Source organism: Meriones unguiculatus, chromosome 18, assembly GCF_030254825.1.
Source record: "Meriones unguiculatus strain TT.TT164.6M chromosome 18, Bangor_MerUng_6.1, whole genome shotgun sequence".
Classification (NCBI taxonomy): domain Eukaryota; kingdom Metazoa; phylum Chordata; class Mammalia; order Rodentia; family Muridae; genus Meriones; species Meriones unguiculatus.
The window spans coordinates 74,477,103-74,494,982 of NC_083365.1; positions in this window are offsets into that span (position 1 = coordinate 74,477,103).

Here is a 17,880-nt window from a genome sequence, read left to right on the forward strand (position 1 = left end):
AATCTGTACTTGAAACATGATTCTCAGGATGACAAATATCCAAATTATGCCCAAAGACTGGCACCTGCGGCAAAGCTCTAAGGGACTGACAGTTGGGAGGGGTGCACGTGGCACTTCAGTCAGTAGGGATTAATACAGGAAAATGGTACCAGTAAGAACCTCGGGAGGGGCAAGTGCTCAAGAGGTCCTTTTGGCTTCTGTAGTGTGTCCCAATGACTTCTGCTCTAGGCTCTACAACTTAAACTGGCAGTGCAAATCAGCCCAGAGCAGGGATGGCCACATCAGCAGTGTTGGGAGTTAAAGCAGCTTTCTGGGGCCAGTGAGATGGTTCTCATGGTGAAGATGAGAACCTGAGTTCAGTTCTCGGGGCAAGCATGGTAGAGGAAGAGACCAACTTCAGAAGGTCAGGCTGCCTTCTGCCTTCTACATAGGCACTGTGGCATATGTACACATGTATGCACACATACACACACAGAGACACAAATGCACACTAAATAAATGATAAAAAATAAAGCTGCCTTTGGGTTACACATGCGTTGTGCTAATGTATATACACATGCAGATAGAGGCCAGAGGTCAACCTCAGTACGATGTCTATATTATTATTGTTAGTATCTGTTTGTTATTTTATTTTCGTATTTATTCATTCATTATTTTGTTTTTTGTTTGTTTTCTGAGACAGAGTTTCTTTGTGTGTAGCCTTGGCTGTCCTGGAACTCACAGAGATCCACCTGTCTCTACCTCCCAAGTGCTAGGATTAAAGGAGTGTGCCACCCGCAACTCATTCATTCATTTAGAGGGGAGACAGTTTCTCCTTGCCCTGCAGGGTAGGCTGGCTGGCTAGTGACCCCTGGAGACCACTACTTTGCAGCACTGGGCTTGGAATTGTGTGCCAACACACTCGGACTTTTCCGTGCAGGTTCCGGAGGCCTAACCTCATCTTCAAGCTCGCCAGGCAATCACGTGCCTGACTGAGCCAGCTCCCAGCCTGTAACGCAGCATTATGAGATTTGATGCTACATTCTCTTATTTGTAGACTCTTTTGTCCAACATATAAGAAGGATTAGCTAGCTGGTTTCATTTGATTTTTTTTTTTTAAGAAAATTATTGTTGGCCTGTAAAGTAAATAAAGATTCTTCAGGGTTGAGGGAGAGAGATGCAGTTTCAAGTAATTTTAAGAGTTCAGTGGATGATGCCTATTCCTGCCTTTTTCTCTTGTGAACAGATAGCTCCTGAATTAAGGAGTATACAGCCCAAGCCTCACGGAATCTGGGAATCAGGGAAATGTTTTTGACCCACGGAAATAATTGAGATAAACTGAGTGCACCTGTTCCTAGTCATGTCTTGGGAATACGTGAAAGCCCAGCACAGGATGAGCGTCTGTGAGTGTCAGTCTAGCATCAACAAAACGCAGTTGGCAGTGGACTAGGGAAGTCCCTGGGGTGCGGGGAGCGCCGTCCACAGTGGCTAACTGCTTGTTGATGCCTGTCCACCAGGAAGGGAGGCTAAAGCTTCCAGATGACTTTCCCCCCTCCTCACAAAGCTGTTGTGAAATAAATACAAATCCTTCCTGAATATTTCCAGCTTTCCTTCCTGGAGGAAGTTTTCAGTCAATGGGAAACAAAGCCTTATTCAAAGGATTAAAGCTGGGGTGGCTCCATTGTGTAAGGCTTCAATAACATGGCTTTCCTTCCATGGACAGAATTTTCAATTCACAAATCATCTCAAAAACAGGAAATGTGGGGGAAACACGTGCTTATGATAACAAACAAGGATCTGTCCTATGATCTGGAGGGCTGTGTGGAGGCACCTCCAGTTTTATGTAAGCCCCCCAACGTGCTGCCTTTTAGGAAGAGCATCCCTTAAAAGAAAAGCCTATGGCTTCTAACACCACACTTCTCCATTCCATGCCACCCCCAGGATGGCAAGAGGAGAGGGAAGAGACGCTCTTGGCCAGATTTTCATGGTCTCCCTCCAAGGCAATACCATGGAGGTGACAAATACTTCTCTGAAACACTGAGTCTGTTTCCCCCTCACATGCTATCCAAACATCCCTGGTCATTACTGAATAGACAAAATGAGTCAGGCTGGCCAGTCTAGAGAGAACGCTCCAGCAGGGTGTGCCAACGGCACTAATAGCCTTAGCGGGTGATAGAATGTTGAAGAGATTGTAGAAACTGGTACTCTCTGGCAAGCAGTTCTGGATGGGCTATGAGCGTAGAGCACCAGGTCTGAACTGTCAGAAAACTCACTCTGCAGATCCATACCAGCTGCTTCTGAATAAACTCCTGGGTGAGGTGGGGTGGGTGGCCCACTAGTCCGGAATGTTTGCTGGTCTCCCACATCCCACAAAAGCTTGTAACTCCAGCTCCAAAGGATATCACACTGTTTTACTTCTGCTTGCACACAGGTGTAGGTACCTACACAGACACCTACACCCAAATCTTTAAAAAGAAATAGACTATATTCCCGTAGAAGCTTTTATATTCAGACTCCTCATCTTGGTGGCAAACTAATCTCTTATCTCTATGTTAAAAAAAAAAAAAAAATCATCCTTTAGGATTTAGAGCTTCTAGAAAAGTAATTTTCTGTGTCTACAATTCTTCAATATCACATTTCCTCAAGCCCTATCTTCTCTCCAACCCTCTATCTTTGTTGCTGTTTTGAGAAAGGGTCTCACGTATCCTAGGCTTACAACTTAAAATGTAGCTGAAGACGATGCCCAGGGCCTGATCCTCCCCGTTCCCCTCCCCAAGTGCTGGTCCCAGGTGTCCAGTTTATGTGGCGCTTCATTCTGTTAGTCTGAAGGGCCTTTGCCCCATCTCATGACAGACTCCTAGTTACCCAGCTGTGCTTTCAGCTTGAACACGCCATAGGAACAGCCACCCCTGTGGTAGTTTGAAAGACAGGTCCTCCGTAATCCAAGCTTGTGAATACATGATCCCTGGTTGGTGGCTGTTTGGGAGGCTGAGATGTGGCCATTCCGGAGAAAGTGTGTCACTGGGGGTGGGAAGCGCACCCCCTTTGAGAGCGCAAAGACTCAGGCCATTTCACGTTCCATCCCCGCTTCCTGTTTGTAGTTCAAGACTAAGCTCTCTTCTTCCCGCTGCCTGCCTGGTGCTTGCTGCCATGCTTCCCTGTCTTGACAGTGATGGACTCTTCTCTCGCCGAGACCATAAGCTCCAAGCAAACCATGTCTTCTATAAGTTGCTTCAATCATAGTGTTTTATCACAGCAATAGAAAAGTTCAAATGCAATCCTCAACCCAGACCTTCTACCCATTCTGTTTTATTACTTTAAAAACCGAGACAGGATCTCATGGATCCTAGGCTGTTCTCAAACCCACTATGAACCTGGGACTGCTGTATGCTAACATCTACCCCATGGTGCTGGGATTATTGGCTGCTGCTCCACAAAGCTGGTTGTGCTGCCCTGAACCCAGGACTCATGACCCTGGAGAAATGCAGCCAACTGAGCTACCTTCCCAGTCCCCTCATTCTCTGGAATTATTTTATTAGTTCTTATTTGGCTTTGCTTTGTTTAGAGTTGTGTTTTCAGTGTCCATAATAGTTTCTAGAAAATTCAAAAGTGCTTAGCAAAATCTTTACTGCACTAATGAATCAGGTTCTGGGGATCGGACTTAGGTTTCACGTATGCTAGGCAAGCACTCCAGTAACTTAGCTACATTTCCAGCTTTTTTTTTTTTTTGAGTCAAGGTCTCATTTTGTAGCCCAAGCCCAATCTGGCCTATAGGCTGGCTTCAAATTCCCAGTGATAGCCCTCATCTCACATAACTCTCTCTCTCCTCTCTTCTCTCTTTTTCTGTCTTCTCCCCCCACACGTTGGTAGTTTCCAGGATCATGCACATGCTGGCTGAGAACTTTACCACTAAGCCTGCAGCCCTATCTTAATTCATATTTAACACACTAATGTAAGACTTCTATAAACCTGTGCTATTCCTCCTACATATATGATGGATCTCAGAGTCAAAGGGAAATTTTACTACAGGGTCTCATATATCCCAGGCTGGCCTTGAAGTCACTATGTAGCTGAGGATGACCTTGAACTTTTCTTCTTGCTGTCACCTAAAAGCTGGGATTTTAGGTGTGCACCACCACACCCAGGGCCTCAAGCATGCTAAGGTAAGCAATCTACGAACAGACCTACGTCTTCAGTCCCTCTGTCTTTTCAAAGAAATGACCTTATATTTATACAGGCCATAACATTTCTTTTATTATTTTTCCTTATTCAGGAATGCTACAGCCAGGCGTAGTGGTGTGTGACTTTAATTCCAGCACTCAGGAGGCAGAGTTCAAGGCCAGCCTGGTCTACAAAGCAAATTCCAGGCCAGCCAGGGCCACATTGAAGACAGCAGGAAAAAAAAAAGTCTAATCATTTTTTAGGAAATCATGGAACCAAATCATGGAATAAAAAGACCACCAAACGTAGATCAGGATTGAGCAAAAAGCCAACGATGAGAAAACCAAAACAAATAAACCAACACACACACACACACACACAAAACAAAAACAAACCCCAAAACCCCAAAACACAAAAACAAAAACAAAAGCCAAACATGACTCAGCAAAATTCCCATCCAGGACTCTGCAAGATGTTCTCTTAGCAGGAAAACAGCAGGAACCAAGCCACCAGATGTAGCTGCGTTAATAGAGTTAAAGAGAAACAGGCTCAGGATCACAGAAACCTATGGAAGAATACTTCTCCATTTTATTAAAACAAAAAAGGAGCGCACGGAAAACTAGAACTCCGGCAGGGAATGCCCATACATCCCGGCCTATGGAGCAGAGCCATGTGGCTCTTTGTCCCTGACGCCAAAATTCAAATGCTGATTATCTGTAAGCCATCTTCAAAGGCTGCCACTGTTCCCTTGAAATCTGTCATTCAAGCCTTAGGCGGCTCTCGGGTCCCTGGCAGATTGAATGACTGGAGATTTGCAGAGCTGACTCCGTGGAGACAACACCAGCCTGTGTGAACTGTGGGATTCTTAGAGGAAATCAGCTCCTCTGAGAACAACAGCTGAAGTGAGATCCCATGAGCCAGGAAAAAGAGGCGCAATCACAGTAACAGGTGGCCGGTTTCAAAACAGAGTTCAGCCTGGCTCTCCACACCTGCTCTCAGCCACAGCCACTGTCACTCTGCCCCGTCCACTTCCGGAAAGCCCCCCCCCCCCCCGCGCTGACACCGCTCAGAGCAGAGCTGTGTCATGGTGGCTTTGAGTCACCTTCCCTGTCACAGAAGAGACTGAGGGAATTTAGAGGAGAGAGGGACCGTAGCAATTAACTATTTCAGTGCCTCTTGGTAGCCGAGCAAGGCTAAGTCCAGGGCAAATTAAGTAAAACCTCAATCAGGGTGTCGGGACCTAAAAAAGAACACCACCAAGCACTCAGGAAAGCTCCCCAATTCTTGGATTCTGGTGTGAACAGAATCTGTGTTTCATCCCATCTTTTTTAAAAAAACGGTTTACTCAAAACATCTTAAATCATGTTTATGAGTGTATCTGGGTAGATATGTACACATGGGTGTCCATGGCCATAGAGGCAGGAGGGCATCAGAGCCCTGCAGCTGGGACTATGGGCGATGGTTAGCTCCTGACCCGGATGCTGGAAACTGAAGTTCTGTCTTCTGCAAGAGCAGTATGCACTCTTAACTGCTGAGCCATCGCTCCAGATCCTTACAGTACTTTTTAGATGACTTTAGAGTGAACTGTTAACATTTGTCTCCTTTCCCTTAAAGGTGTTGTTTTTAATTTCTCATATAATTCCTTTCTTCCTTCCTTCCTTCCTTCCTTCCTTCCTTCCTTCCTTCCTTCCTTCCTTCTTTCCTTCCTTCCTTCCTCTCATTCTTCCCCCTTCTCTTTTTTTAGACAGGGTCTCATTACATAGCCCTGGGTGGTCTGGAAGTCTTAACAGAGATCTGCTTGTCTCTGCCTCCCAGTCCTGGCTGTCCTCTGTCCAGGAATTCACATTGTAAAACAGGCTGGCCTCGAACTCAGAGACCCATCTGCCTCTGCTTCCTGAGTACTGGAATTAAAGGCTTCCACGACCACACACAGCCTATTGGAGATTTTTAACCAGAAAGAATTTCAGAGATGGCCGAAATCCTGGTCAACAGATGCCGCTGTTTCTGGTATTTGCTCTCTCTTTCTGGAAGCCTGCTCTTTTCCTTCCCTCCCCACCCGCTGGTCTTCAGTCCTCCCAAAATGATCTCAGAGCTCTACAAAGAACACAATTGCTATTGTCATGTGTTCCTGCTAGAAGATTAAAGGCTATCAAACTGTCAAACACTATCTTCTTCCCAATGCCCAGTGTTTTTCCTAACTCTGGGTCTTTTAGTTTTAATTTTGTAATTCAATTTTTAGGTTATCATAAAGCATAACAGGTATCACCAGGAAGTCCTTAAACACACCTATTACACTGTTCTTATTTGCTCTTTCCTTCGCTTGCCTACTCTGCCTGGTCCAGCTGGCTCCATCCCACTAGTTAGTGTCCTCTTTTGCTTTTTGCTTACATACCGTACATTACATGTGTCTCTATTTCCCGCCATGCTTAAGATCTCCTCCTTCCCTCATGAGCCCCTTTCTAGTTCTGAGACCTACAAACACACACACACACACGCTCATAAACTTAAAACATGGTATTTGTCTTTCTGACAATTGTCTGGATTATTTCACTTAACATAATTGAATGAAAAATGAAATGAAAGGAGGAGGACATGAACTACATCTAAAGTACGGGGATTTTTTGCTGCAGCTATATGAGGGAGAAAGCCTCATATAGGGAAGGCTGCAGGAGGAATGTGGCCAGCTGACTAAACCGGCTTCTGAGACCTAACAAGAACTTGTAGTTGAACCCATTTTTCCTGCAAATGCCACTATTTCGCTTTTTTCTTTACTGTTGCATAAAATTGTGCTACCTGTAGGTGCTGTGTTTTCTTTAGCCGCCGCCTGTCGACACTCTAGGCTGTTACAGCCCTTTCCCTTGTGAACAGTTATTAATGTGGGTGTGCAAGTGTTTCTGCATTGACGCTGACTTAGAGTCCTCTGCGCATGTCTTTACCAACCTTAGGTCACCAACCTTAATGTATGTTGCGTCTTCGCTTGCCTGTAAATCAACAGCTCTGATTTGCCCCTTGCCCTTTCTCTCTTTTACTGGGAGGTCAGGCTCGTGTTAGCCCAGGCTGATCTTGGTCTCTGTTAGCTGAGGATGACCTCTGTCTCTGGAGCACTGGGTTGCAGCTGTGTACTTCCATGTCTGGTTTGGGCAGCACTGGGTGCCGAACCCACAGCATCATGGATCCTAGGCAAGTGGTTCTACCAACAGAGCGGCATTCTCAGCCCGCACCTCTTTTTAAAGAAAAGATTCCGTCTTATTTTTAAGTGTGAGTGTGTGTGTGTGTGTGTGTGTGCATGAGAGTGAGGGTACCCTGGAGGCCGAAGCCATTGGAGGCCGGGAGCTGGGGTTAAAGGACACTAAGCTACCCCACGTGAGTCCTGGGACCCCAGAACTCTGGAAGAGCAGGATGTGCTCTAGCTGCAGAGCCATCTTTACAGGTGCTCTGTATGTCCCTCGAATGGATTCCAGATAAAGGGGTGGTGAACAAGGTGCCTTTTACGACAGGACATCCTCTCCCCACGTCATGGGCTGCCTTCTGCCACCTCTGCTGTTGCCGCTACCCTAGGCTTCCCCTTCTCACTTCCTCCTCGCTACCACCAACCACCAGCACCCTGTGCTCCTCACTCCCCGAGGCTGAGCAGATCCAGTGTGAAGCTTCTGAAGAAGCCCTTTAAGGAGACTACGGACAGTTGTCTCCCCTGCTCTGCATTCCCAGCTGTGAGCCTCAGGGCAGAGGAGCCTGTTCTGCCTCTGGATTCTGCAAAGCCTGCTGGAAAGTTGGGCCTGTGGTTTGAAGTTCCTGCTGCCTTTGATTTGACAATGAGTATGAAGTGAGGTTGAGTAACAGGTCTCTTCCCCAAGCAGTAAGGGTCACCACAAGGCATCTCCAGGGCAGCTGGCGGCTGGTCCACTTCAAGGTCAAGCATCTCTATACAGGCTGCTGTTATCACTGCTGCCTGACCTTAGAAGAAAGTGTGTTTGTATGTGTATAACGGGTACATACATGCATGTGTTTGCATGTGCAAATGGAGGTCAGAGGTCAATACCAAGTAGTTTCCTCTATCTCCAGCTTACTTCTTAAAAAATTTATGTATTTATTTTATTAATTACAGTTTATTCACTTTGTATCCCAGCTGTAGGCCCCTCCCTCGTCCCCTCCCACTCACACCCGCCCTCCCTCCCTCTTCTCCTCCCATGCTCCTCCCCCAGTCCACTGACAGGGGAGGTCCTCCTCCCCTTCCATCTGACCCTATCCTATTAGGCTCATCAGGACTGGCTGCATTGTCTTCCTCTGAGGACTGGCAAGGCTGTACCCCTCAGGGGGAGGTGATCAAAGAGCCAGCCACTGAGTTCATGTCAGAGACAGTCCCTGTTCCCCTTCCTAGGGAACCCACTTTGACACTGAGCTGCCATGGTCTAGCTTACTTTTGAAAAACAGACAAAACAAACTTGTTGTGTCTCTACACTCTCTTAAGTGTGTGTGCATGCTTGTGTGTGTGTTAGGGGGCACCAGGAGGGTGGAGAGTGGATCCCTTGGAGCTGAGTTACAGGTGTTTGTGAACAGCCTGATACGGTTGTTGGCGTCTGAACTCCAGCAGTAAGTACCTTAACTACTGAATCATCTCTCTAGCTCAATGGTTCTCAATCTGTGAGTCAAAACCCCTTGCCAGGGGAGGGGTTGTTGAATGACCCTCTTCATAGAGGTCACATCAGATATCCTGAGTATCAGATATTGCATTATGATTCATAACAGTAGCAAGCTTATAGTTATGAAGTAGTAACAATAATAATTTTATGGTTGTGGGTCACCACAACATGAGAAACTGTTGATAAGGGGTTGCAGCATTAGGAAGGTTGAGAACCACTGCTCTAGCTCAATCCAGAGTCTCTTACTGAACTTGGAGTGCACCAGATTTGACCAGCCTAACTGGCCAGCAAGTTCCAGAGGTTCTGTCTCTAGTTCCTCAGTGCTAGAATTACAGGTGCACATTGCTACACCTGGCTTTTTCTATGTGTATGCTTAAGGTTGAACTCAGGTCCTCCCATTTTTGCTGCAAGCACTTTATTGACTGAACCATATCCCAGTCCCTCTCCACCTAGATGATGATGATGATGATGATGATGATGATGATGATGATGATTTGTATGTATGTGCACCACATGTATGCCGGGTGCCCTCAGAACTCAGAAGAGAGCATTGGATCCCCTGGAACTCGAGTTTGTGGGCCACCATGTGGGTGCTGGGGATGGAACCTGGCTCTTCTGCAGGAGCAACGGTGCTCTTAACCACTGAGCCACTTCTCCAGCCCACCTAATTGTTTGAGATCAGGCCTTTCACCGCACCTGACCTGATCCACTTGTTGAGATTGGCTGGCCAGACTTGTCTTTGGTGCTGGGATTACAGAGGTGTGCTGGTGTTATCTGGGAGTTTTTCCCAGGGTTCTAGAGCTGGAACTCTTGTCTTCTTCATGGTTGAGTATGGCAAGCATGTGACTGATTGAGGTATCTCCCTAAGCCCGGAATGTTTTTCCTGTACTCAGGAATGATGGCTCTAAGAATGACCAAGGACTAGAGCTGTTTCATTAAGCATGATCTGCGTCAGGCTCTGAGTGTAGTATGCTTGAAATCGGTTTTCTGAGATACCCCCAGCCTTACCATTTATAACTCAATGACGATTTGTTTATTGCAGTAGTTTCTAAACCTTAGCAGCCCTCATGATTTCATGCAAAAGGCTCAGCTTTCTGAGCTGGATGTGATGGGGCTTGCCTGTCACCCTAGGACTCCACATGCGATGGTAGGAAGGCGAGAAGTTATCCTCTGCTATCTAGTGAGTTCCAGGCCATCTGGGGAAAAAAACTCACAAATTCCACACACATTCTTGGCTTTCACTCAGGGTTTTGAGTTTCTTGGTTGGTGAGGAGCCCAACCTAGAACATTTTGAATGAATGGATGAATGGCTGGTGCTGCTCCTGTTGGTCAAATGAGAAGATCTGCTTGGAGGGACCCCAACAGTGACAGGACTTACTGGACCACCTGCCAGGTCGCCCGCCTGCCTCCCATCACTGGACAGCAGTGCTTCTCAGCCCCAGCTGTCCATTAGAATTACATTTGAAGCTTTTAAATACAGGGTCTGGATGAAACGGCCAGACCCTACCTTAGGCCCAATTAGGTCCACAGCTGTGGGGATGGGACCTGGGTATTTTTAACGAAGATCCCCAGATAGTGTTAATGAGTAGCCAGGATGAGGGAACCACAGGCATATAGTAAGCTCTGGCTCTACTCAGCATTAACACATGTTTTTCATTTGACAAATAGATGTTGACCACGTACTATATGTCCTGGAAAATGATAAAGTGTATATATGAGAAATGGTCCCTGACCTCAGGCAGAGATAGATCACATTCACGAATATTTAAACAGGAAGCTGGTGTGTGATGAGCACCAATTAGAGGGCTGAACCATTATTGAAAACAGAAGGCTTGATGATCCAAGGTAAGTCAGCATAGCGTCGGGGCACGGCAGCATTGTTTATGACAAGTTATGTATGCCTCTGCCATGCATGAGGCATGTCCCTTTGGTGTGGGAAATTGCTCATTTGTTGGTTCATTGAGGATGCTCTGACTGATTCACCATGGCGGGTCTGACTGAACTGTGGAAATGATGGAACATTCAATCAATAGCTGGTCAGCTGGCGACTATTCCTTTGCTAAGTATGCTATTAAGGCTATTTGCAAAGCCCCATGCTTAATAGACTTGAATTTTTCCCAGAGAAATATAACACATATTGGGATTTTAATTGCAGAGTTTTAGTAAATATTCCTTAAATATATTTTAAAGAACATTTACTTGTAAATCAAAAGAGAAAATCATTTGCAAAAGCCAATGATATTTAATTCACTTTTACACTGTATTTTTTTAAACAGGTAATTTTTTAATAATATTCCTTTTCTAACTCAGTGGGTTTCATTGTGATATTTCCATTTGAGCCTACACCACACTAAAAGTATGTTCCTATTTGTATGTATTAGAATATAGAAGAAAACGAACGACTCTATAACAGCTGGCCCACAACAGAGAAGGTTTCTAGAAAAGGGAAAATAGACTCTTTGGAGTTACTGACATATTAAGGGCAATGTTTAATGCACTGTGTTGTTTATTTGGGTTATTTCGTTTGTTGTGTCGAGTTTTATTTTCATTCCAGGGAGCTTTCTTAAGAATAAAAGACCCAATGACAACAAAAGAACACCATTTTGAAGAAAAAGAAATAAATTCTTTAAAAATTGTGGCATTTATTTTCATTCAAAAATGCTGGAGGCAATTCGTCAGCCATCAAAGGGAAGAACTGGAAGGTGAAAGAAATGCAACTAGGCGGAAGGGAAAGATAAAGTGCCTACTTGAAGCAGAATACTACACGTGCCTTTAGAGAGGAATACATTTTAGATGAGCTTCTGAAAGCTAAGAGGGCGTGGGTCAAGGTTCAGAGAGCCCAGGATAAGACAGAGGACTGGAGTTCTGGTACACTGCATTACTGAGGGGCCAATTTTCCAAGGCCAGCTGTTCCCAGTCAAATGCTGGTCCAGGATAAGGGAGGGTCAATCAATAGGGAGAGCAGGCCACCCTTCTCCATTTGCCTGGAGATACAGTCTCAGGATCGATAGTTTCACAATCTCAGACTAAGGGGAAAAGTCAAAACCACTCTGACGGCTTTTTAGTTCACAGCTTACTAATAAAATTCAATTTGAGGGATTTTCTATGTTGGCTAGGTGGCCACTGATATTTGATTAAAAAAATCTAGCTTTATTGCTTATCCAATAAATAAAAATTAGAATAGTAAAGAATTTCTGGTCTTTTAAACCAATAACTTAAAACGACCAGCAAGGTGTGGGGGAGGTTAGGAGCACTAGGTTTCTGCCTGGAACACATGCCTTGGTTTATTGTGGCTGGAGGATGGTGCTCATTCCACAGCCCAGCGAGGCTCTCTAGAAATGCATTCCAAAGACAGTGTGAATGCACCCAAAACCTCCCCCGCAAAGTGCTCCTCAGAGATTTACTTCTGTTTTTGTTTGTTTTTGAGACAGGGTTTCTCTTTGTGGCCTTGGCTGTCCTGGACTTGCTTTGTAGACCAGGCTGGCCTCAAACTCACAGAGCTCTGCCTGCCTCTGCCTTCCTGAGTGCTGGGATTACAGGCGTGCACCACGGCGCCTGGCTAGAGCTTTGCTTCTGACTGGGGAGTGACTAAAGAAATGCCCCAACAACACAATGAATAATAAGAAAGTGTTCTGTGCTGACCTGTGGCTGTAACACGGCTGTTGCACTCTGGCCGCACAGCAGCTGTGATTACCTGCACATGACTGAGCCTCTCAACAGCCTGTCATGGCGAAGGGCATGTCTATCCCATCTCTCCATGAGGACGTATACACAATAAATGGTTGCTGGGGCAGCGGGAGAGAGATTCTCTTCTCAGTATAGCATCTGGTGGTTAGTTGCTCATACTCCTGTAAATAATCCCGAAGGCATCTAGAGAGAGAGTGAGAGGGAGGGAGAGAGAAAGGGAGGGGTAGAGGAAAAGAGACAACAGAGAGACAGGTGGAAGGAAGACAAAGTAGAAGGGGGATGAGTTGGGAAGAAGGGATCAGTGTGAGAAAGACAAGAGGGTAATGGAGGTAAATATGAAGATATTACATATGTGCATGAAAATGTCATAATAAGATCTATTTCAGTATAATCAACATATGTTAATAAAAATATAATTCAAAACACTGGGGAAAAAAAAGAAAGCATGTCCAGTGGCCTAGAGAAATATCTTCCTGAGTCTTTCAGGTAAGTTTGTTGTTTCTGTTTAAGGTCACTGTTCCCTCTCCTTTATTTCCTTCTCTCCAGATAAACTGTGCACATGACAGACAGGATCCCTTGCCCTGAATGGGTGTGTCCTTGCTTCCCTGCTTTTTCTCACGTTTCCTCATTTGGGCGCCATCCCTTCACCTCTGCCTTGTTTCTCCACAGTCCACAATCTGTTTATTTGTTTGTTTTTAAGTGTCTAGGTATTTTGCCTGCATGTCTGTCTGTTCACCACACGTGTGCCTGGTATCCACAGAGGCAGGAAGAGAGCATCATCCCTGGAACCAGAGTCCAGATAGTTGTGAGCTGCAGTGTGAAGGCTGGGAATCGAATCCTGTACTATTAACTGCTGAGCCGTCAGCCCCTACAGTCTAGCTTTTAAACCACTTTACATGCTACTGCAGTATTCCTGTCATTTCTCAGCCCACTCTGTGCCTGTCATAATAACCGATCTTCTCCAGTTGTCTCATCTGTGTTGGAAAGACCCAAGTGTATGTTTTATTTTCTCTAGCAGATTGTGAAGAACCTACCAGGTATAGTCACATGGACGTCATGGTTGTGAAGCGCGTGGGGTTAGTGGGGAAGCGACTGATGGATTGCTTGGTGGACTTGGCGCCAGATGCTAATGTTCTCTGCAGATGTGGAATGAACTCGACAAGCATCAAAGCAGCTCTTTGACTTTTGTGTGGTTTTGGGTCCCATCTGGTCACACATGGTGGTGTGGTGAGACCAGAAAGACCAAGACTTAGAAAGAATGAGTGTGAGATCAGGGTAGGTGGTAAAGCAAGCTTCAGGCTTCCAATGGCTCAGGCTGGCCTCAAGCTCTCTGTGTAGCTGAGGATGGCCTTTGAACTTCTGATCCTCTTGCCTCCACCTCTTGAGGGCTGGGATTACTGGTACTTGCCATCGCATCTGTTTTATGAAGTGCTGAGAATGGAATTCAGAGCTTCATGAATGTGAGACAAGGGACTGATCACCTGAGCTGTGTCCCCAGCCCCTTGACTTCTTATTAATATATTCATATAATTGTATCTATAATTTACCTGTAATTATGTATATAAATAATAAGTGCTGTTTTAATGCAGTTATATGGCATGCACTCGTGAAATCAGGGCATCAGAATTTGCATCTTGTTAATGTCTATATTTAGAGTCTTTGAGCATCTCCCTTCTGCTTCATCAAAAATGTAATAGATTATTGTGACTAGAGCCTCAGTGCAATGGAATGCTAGAACTTATTTCTTCGAGGTCCATTTGGAATTCTAATTGAGACCTGGGCTCAATGGGGGCGGAGGGCAAAGCTCAGTTAGTACTGTGCCTGCCTAGCATGCATGAAGCCGTGGGTTCCATCCCTAGCTCCTGTGAACTAGGCTTGGTAGTGCGCGGCTGTGATCCTGGAACTTGGGAAGTGATGACAGGAGGAGGACTAGAAGTTCAGCATCAATCTTGGCTACGGAGTGTGTTTGAGGCCAGCCTTGGTTGCATGAGATGCTAACTCAAAAACAATGTGCAAATCTAAAGATATGGGAAAAAGCTTGCTGACGCTCACTGAGAAGACGGTAAGTGCTTCTGAGTAGCTGCAGGCCTTAAAAGGACTCAGCGACATGTGTTTTCAAAAGAGAGCCCTTAAGACAAAACATCTGCTCATATCATAAGAGATGAGAGTTATCCAAACAGTTTAAGGAGCAACATCAAAGTAAGGAGGTTTTCAAGTTGGCCCAGTGGGTAAAGGTGCTTGCTTCCAAGCGAGAGGCTCTGAGTTCAATCCCCGAGGTCCACCTGGTGGAAGGAGAGAGCCAACCCTTGCAAGCTGTCTGACTTTTTCACACATGCCATAGCACATGCCCATAAAGATAGACAGATACACAGACACAATAACATGTGTTGTTAACAAAAGCAAGTTTGTTCTTTTGTGTGCATGTGTGATATGCGTGTATGTGCACCGGTGTTTCCAGATGCCTGTGCCCGTGTGAGAGTGCAGAGGCCACATCTGGACATCCAGTGTCCTCTATTGCTCTCCGCCTTATGGACTTTAGACAAGTCTCTCACTGAACTTGACGATTGCCTTTTTGGCTCTGCTGGTTAGCCACTGGGCTTGTCTGGGCTTTGCTTGTCCCCGACCCTCAGCACTGGGGTTCTAGGCATGCTTGGCTACGGCTGGCATTTACCAGTGCTGCCGATTCACACCGATTTGACAGCGCACACTGATTTCTGTCGCCCGACTCAATACGCAGCGAACAGTCCATTGGTGTCCATGGTCCAGAGGGATCCCTTGACGTCGTCAGCAGGGAAGCTATTGAGCCAAACAGTCGGACTCACTGTTCGAACTCAGCAAGCGCTCTCGCTGTTTTGTTCCCATCTAGCACAACTGGTACCTATGTGCCTTATATACTTAGCCGTGCACCTGCTGTGGTCCCTGGCCCTTCAGGAAATGCCTCTGTTTCTGGAAAATTGCAACAAACTACAACACAGCATACCACTACAGCCATCTAATTCCAGAATGAACTTTGGCTCCTATCCTGACAGAGTTATTAAGGTCAACCTCACAACAGACTACGTGTGGCATGGCTTCTGCTGCATGTATGAATCCCTGTATGTGGGTTGAAGAGATGGTCCTGTCATGTGCCTGCCACCCTACAATCTCCAGCACCCTCGTAAAAAGTCTAGTGCAGTGGTGCATGCCTACAACCCCAGCACCGGGAGGCAGAGCCTGGTGGGGTCTCGCTGGCTAGCCTCTCCAGCTGAGTCTATGAGGTGAGGAATAACTGTGGGTGACACCCAATGTCAGCCTTTGATTTCCACACATTTGCATGTGCACCTGCACACACATGCATCCTTTTATGTATGCATAATTTTTATGTCTGTGAAGAAGTTCCTTACTAAGCTAAAATTGAACCCCATTAAAACATTTGGAAGTAAACAAGGACAAAACCGCTTTTCTCCAAAGACCCTCTCTCCTTCTGCCAAGTAGCAGTCACTTACAGACCAGACAGGGAGTGAATAGGAAATGCTACACTCCAGATATGGGCGATGAATAGCCTCTGAGGGCCTGAACTTCTCCGCGTTCCCACAGGCTGCTCTCCGAAGAGCTGTGCTTCAGCTCTGAAGGGAAGGATTTGCCCCGGTTGGGAAGGAAGTGGAATAAATAGAAGCACAAGTGGCAAGGTCACCTTTAATAGCAGACGAACAGCTTCTCAACGAGCCTCACAATTGCTTTGTTTCTTCCTGCTCCTGTGCTATAAACAGGCAGAGTGGCTGCTCTTGGAGCGCGCACCGTGAGCAGAGGAAGCTCCCAGAGTCCCGAGGAAGGGGAGCAGGGGGCTCCCTGGCCAGCAGGCATGACGGGGTTACAATTGTGTTAGGCTGTGGTGGCCAGGAGGGAAAACTGCTTGTTTTGAAAGGAAAGAGTTATATTGTCTTAAATTCCTGTGTATAAAATATAGGACAAACAAACTCCAGTGGGGATCTTCTATTGGGCTCTGTGGAATATTATCTTTCCACTTGGCTTGTCTCTCCTCCCGGTATCACACGGTGCTTCTACACACAAAAGCGAGGCTTCAAAAGCCTTCTTAGAACTCCCTTCAGTCCCTAGATTACAAACCCAGTCTGGGCCCAGCACTGGGTGCTGCAGAAAGGCTTTCTCTCTTTTTACCTTCCCCCACTCTCCCCCTCTTTTTTCTTTCTTTCTTTTTTCCTTCCTTCCTTCCTTCCTTCCTTCCTTCCTTCCTTCCTTCCTTCCTTTCTTTCTCTCTTTCCCCCTCTCTCTGTCCCTCATTCCTTCTTGTTCTCACTCCTCCCCTCTCTCTTTTGACAGGGTCTCTAGCTCAGGTTGGCCTCAAATTCAATATGTAACTGAGGATGACGAGTTTCCCAGTCCCCTGGGTCTGCTCCCCAGGCGGGAAGCTGGATTGCAGACCCACGCCACTTTCAGCTTGCTTGGTGCTGGAATGGAACCCTGGGTTGTCCAGTGCTTGGTAGACAGCCACGCCCTCCTGACTGAGCTAGATCTCATCGTGAGCCCTCCTTCCTCCTTTTTTTTTTTTTGCTCATGTTCATTCTCCTTTTGTTTCTTTGGCTCCTTCATGTATGTTCCTATCTCTTCTCAAGCTGTCCTTTCCCTTTAAATGTCTCTCTGTTGAGGGGAAGCAAAGATAGATAGGAGGCACCCACAGACCCTAAGGCAGGGGTCCTCAACCTTCCTGAGGCTTCTACCCTTCAATACAGTTCCTAATGTTGTGGTGACCCCCAACCAGTACATATTTTCATTGCTACTTCATAATTGCAATTTTGCTAATGTTATGGATCATAATGTAAACAAATATCTGATATGTGCCTGCAGACCAGAAGAGGGCACCAGATCTCATTATAGTTGGTTTTAAGCCACCTTGTGGTTGCTGGGAATTGAACTCAGGACCTTTCAAAGAACAGCCAGTGCTCTTAACCTCTATTCAGGATATTTGATATGTGAGCCTGTGAAAGGATCATTTGACCTGTAAGTGGGATTACGACCCATAGGTTGAGAATCAATGCTCTGAGATGTCTGGATGCCAAAGGCTTGGGCAGCAGGTCTGGGATTTCAGGGCTCTGGCTTCCGGGAGTTCTTAGACAGTCTAACACTTCTCTCATCTTGGAACTCCGTTTGAAAATCGCACCTTTACTACAAGAAGAAGAGATAAATAGTTTAGACTGGGCTTTCAACCCAAGAGAAATGACCTTATCTGGCTGAGACTCAGGTCATTAGACACGTAAACTAGGCAAAGTCAAATTGTTTTTTGTCACTCCATATTGATTCTCTAGACTCAACAAAGGCATTAGGTCCTTATTGTTTATTAGCTTATGTTTGCTGTGCTAGAGATTGAACCCAGGGCCTTACACATGCCAAGCAAGCTATACCCCCAGCTCCCGGGTAC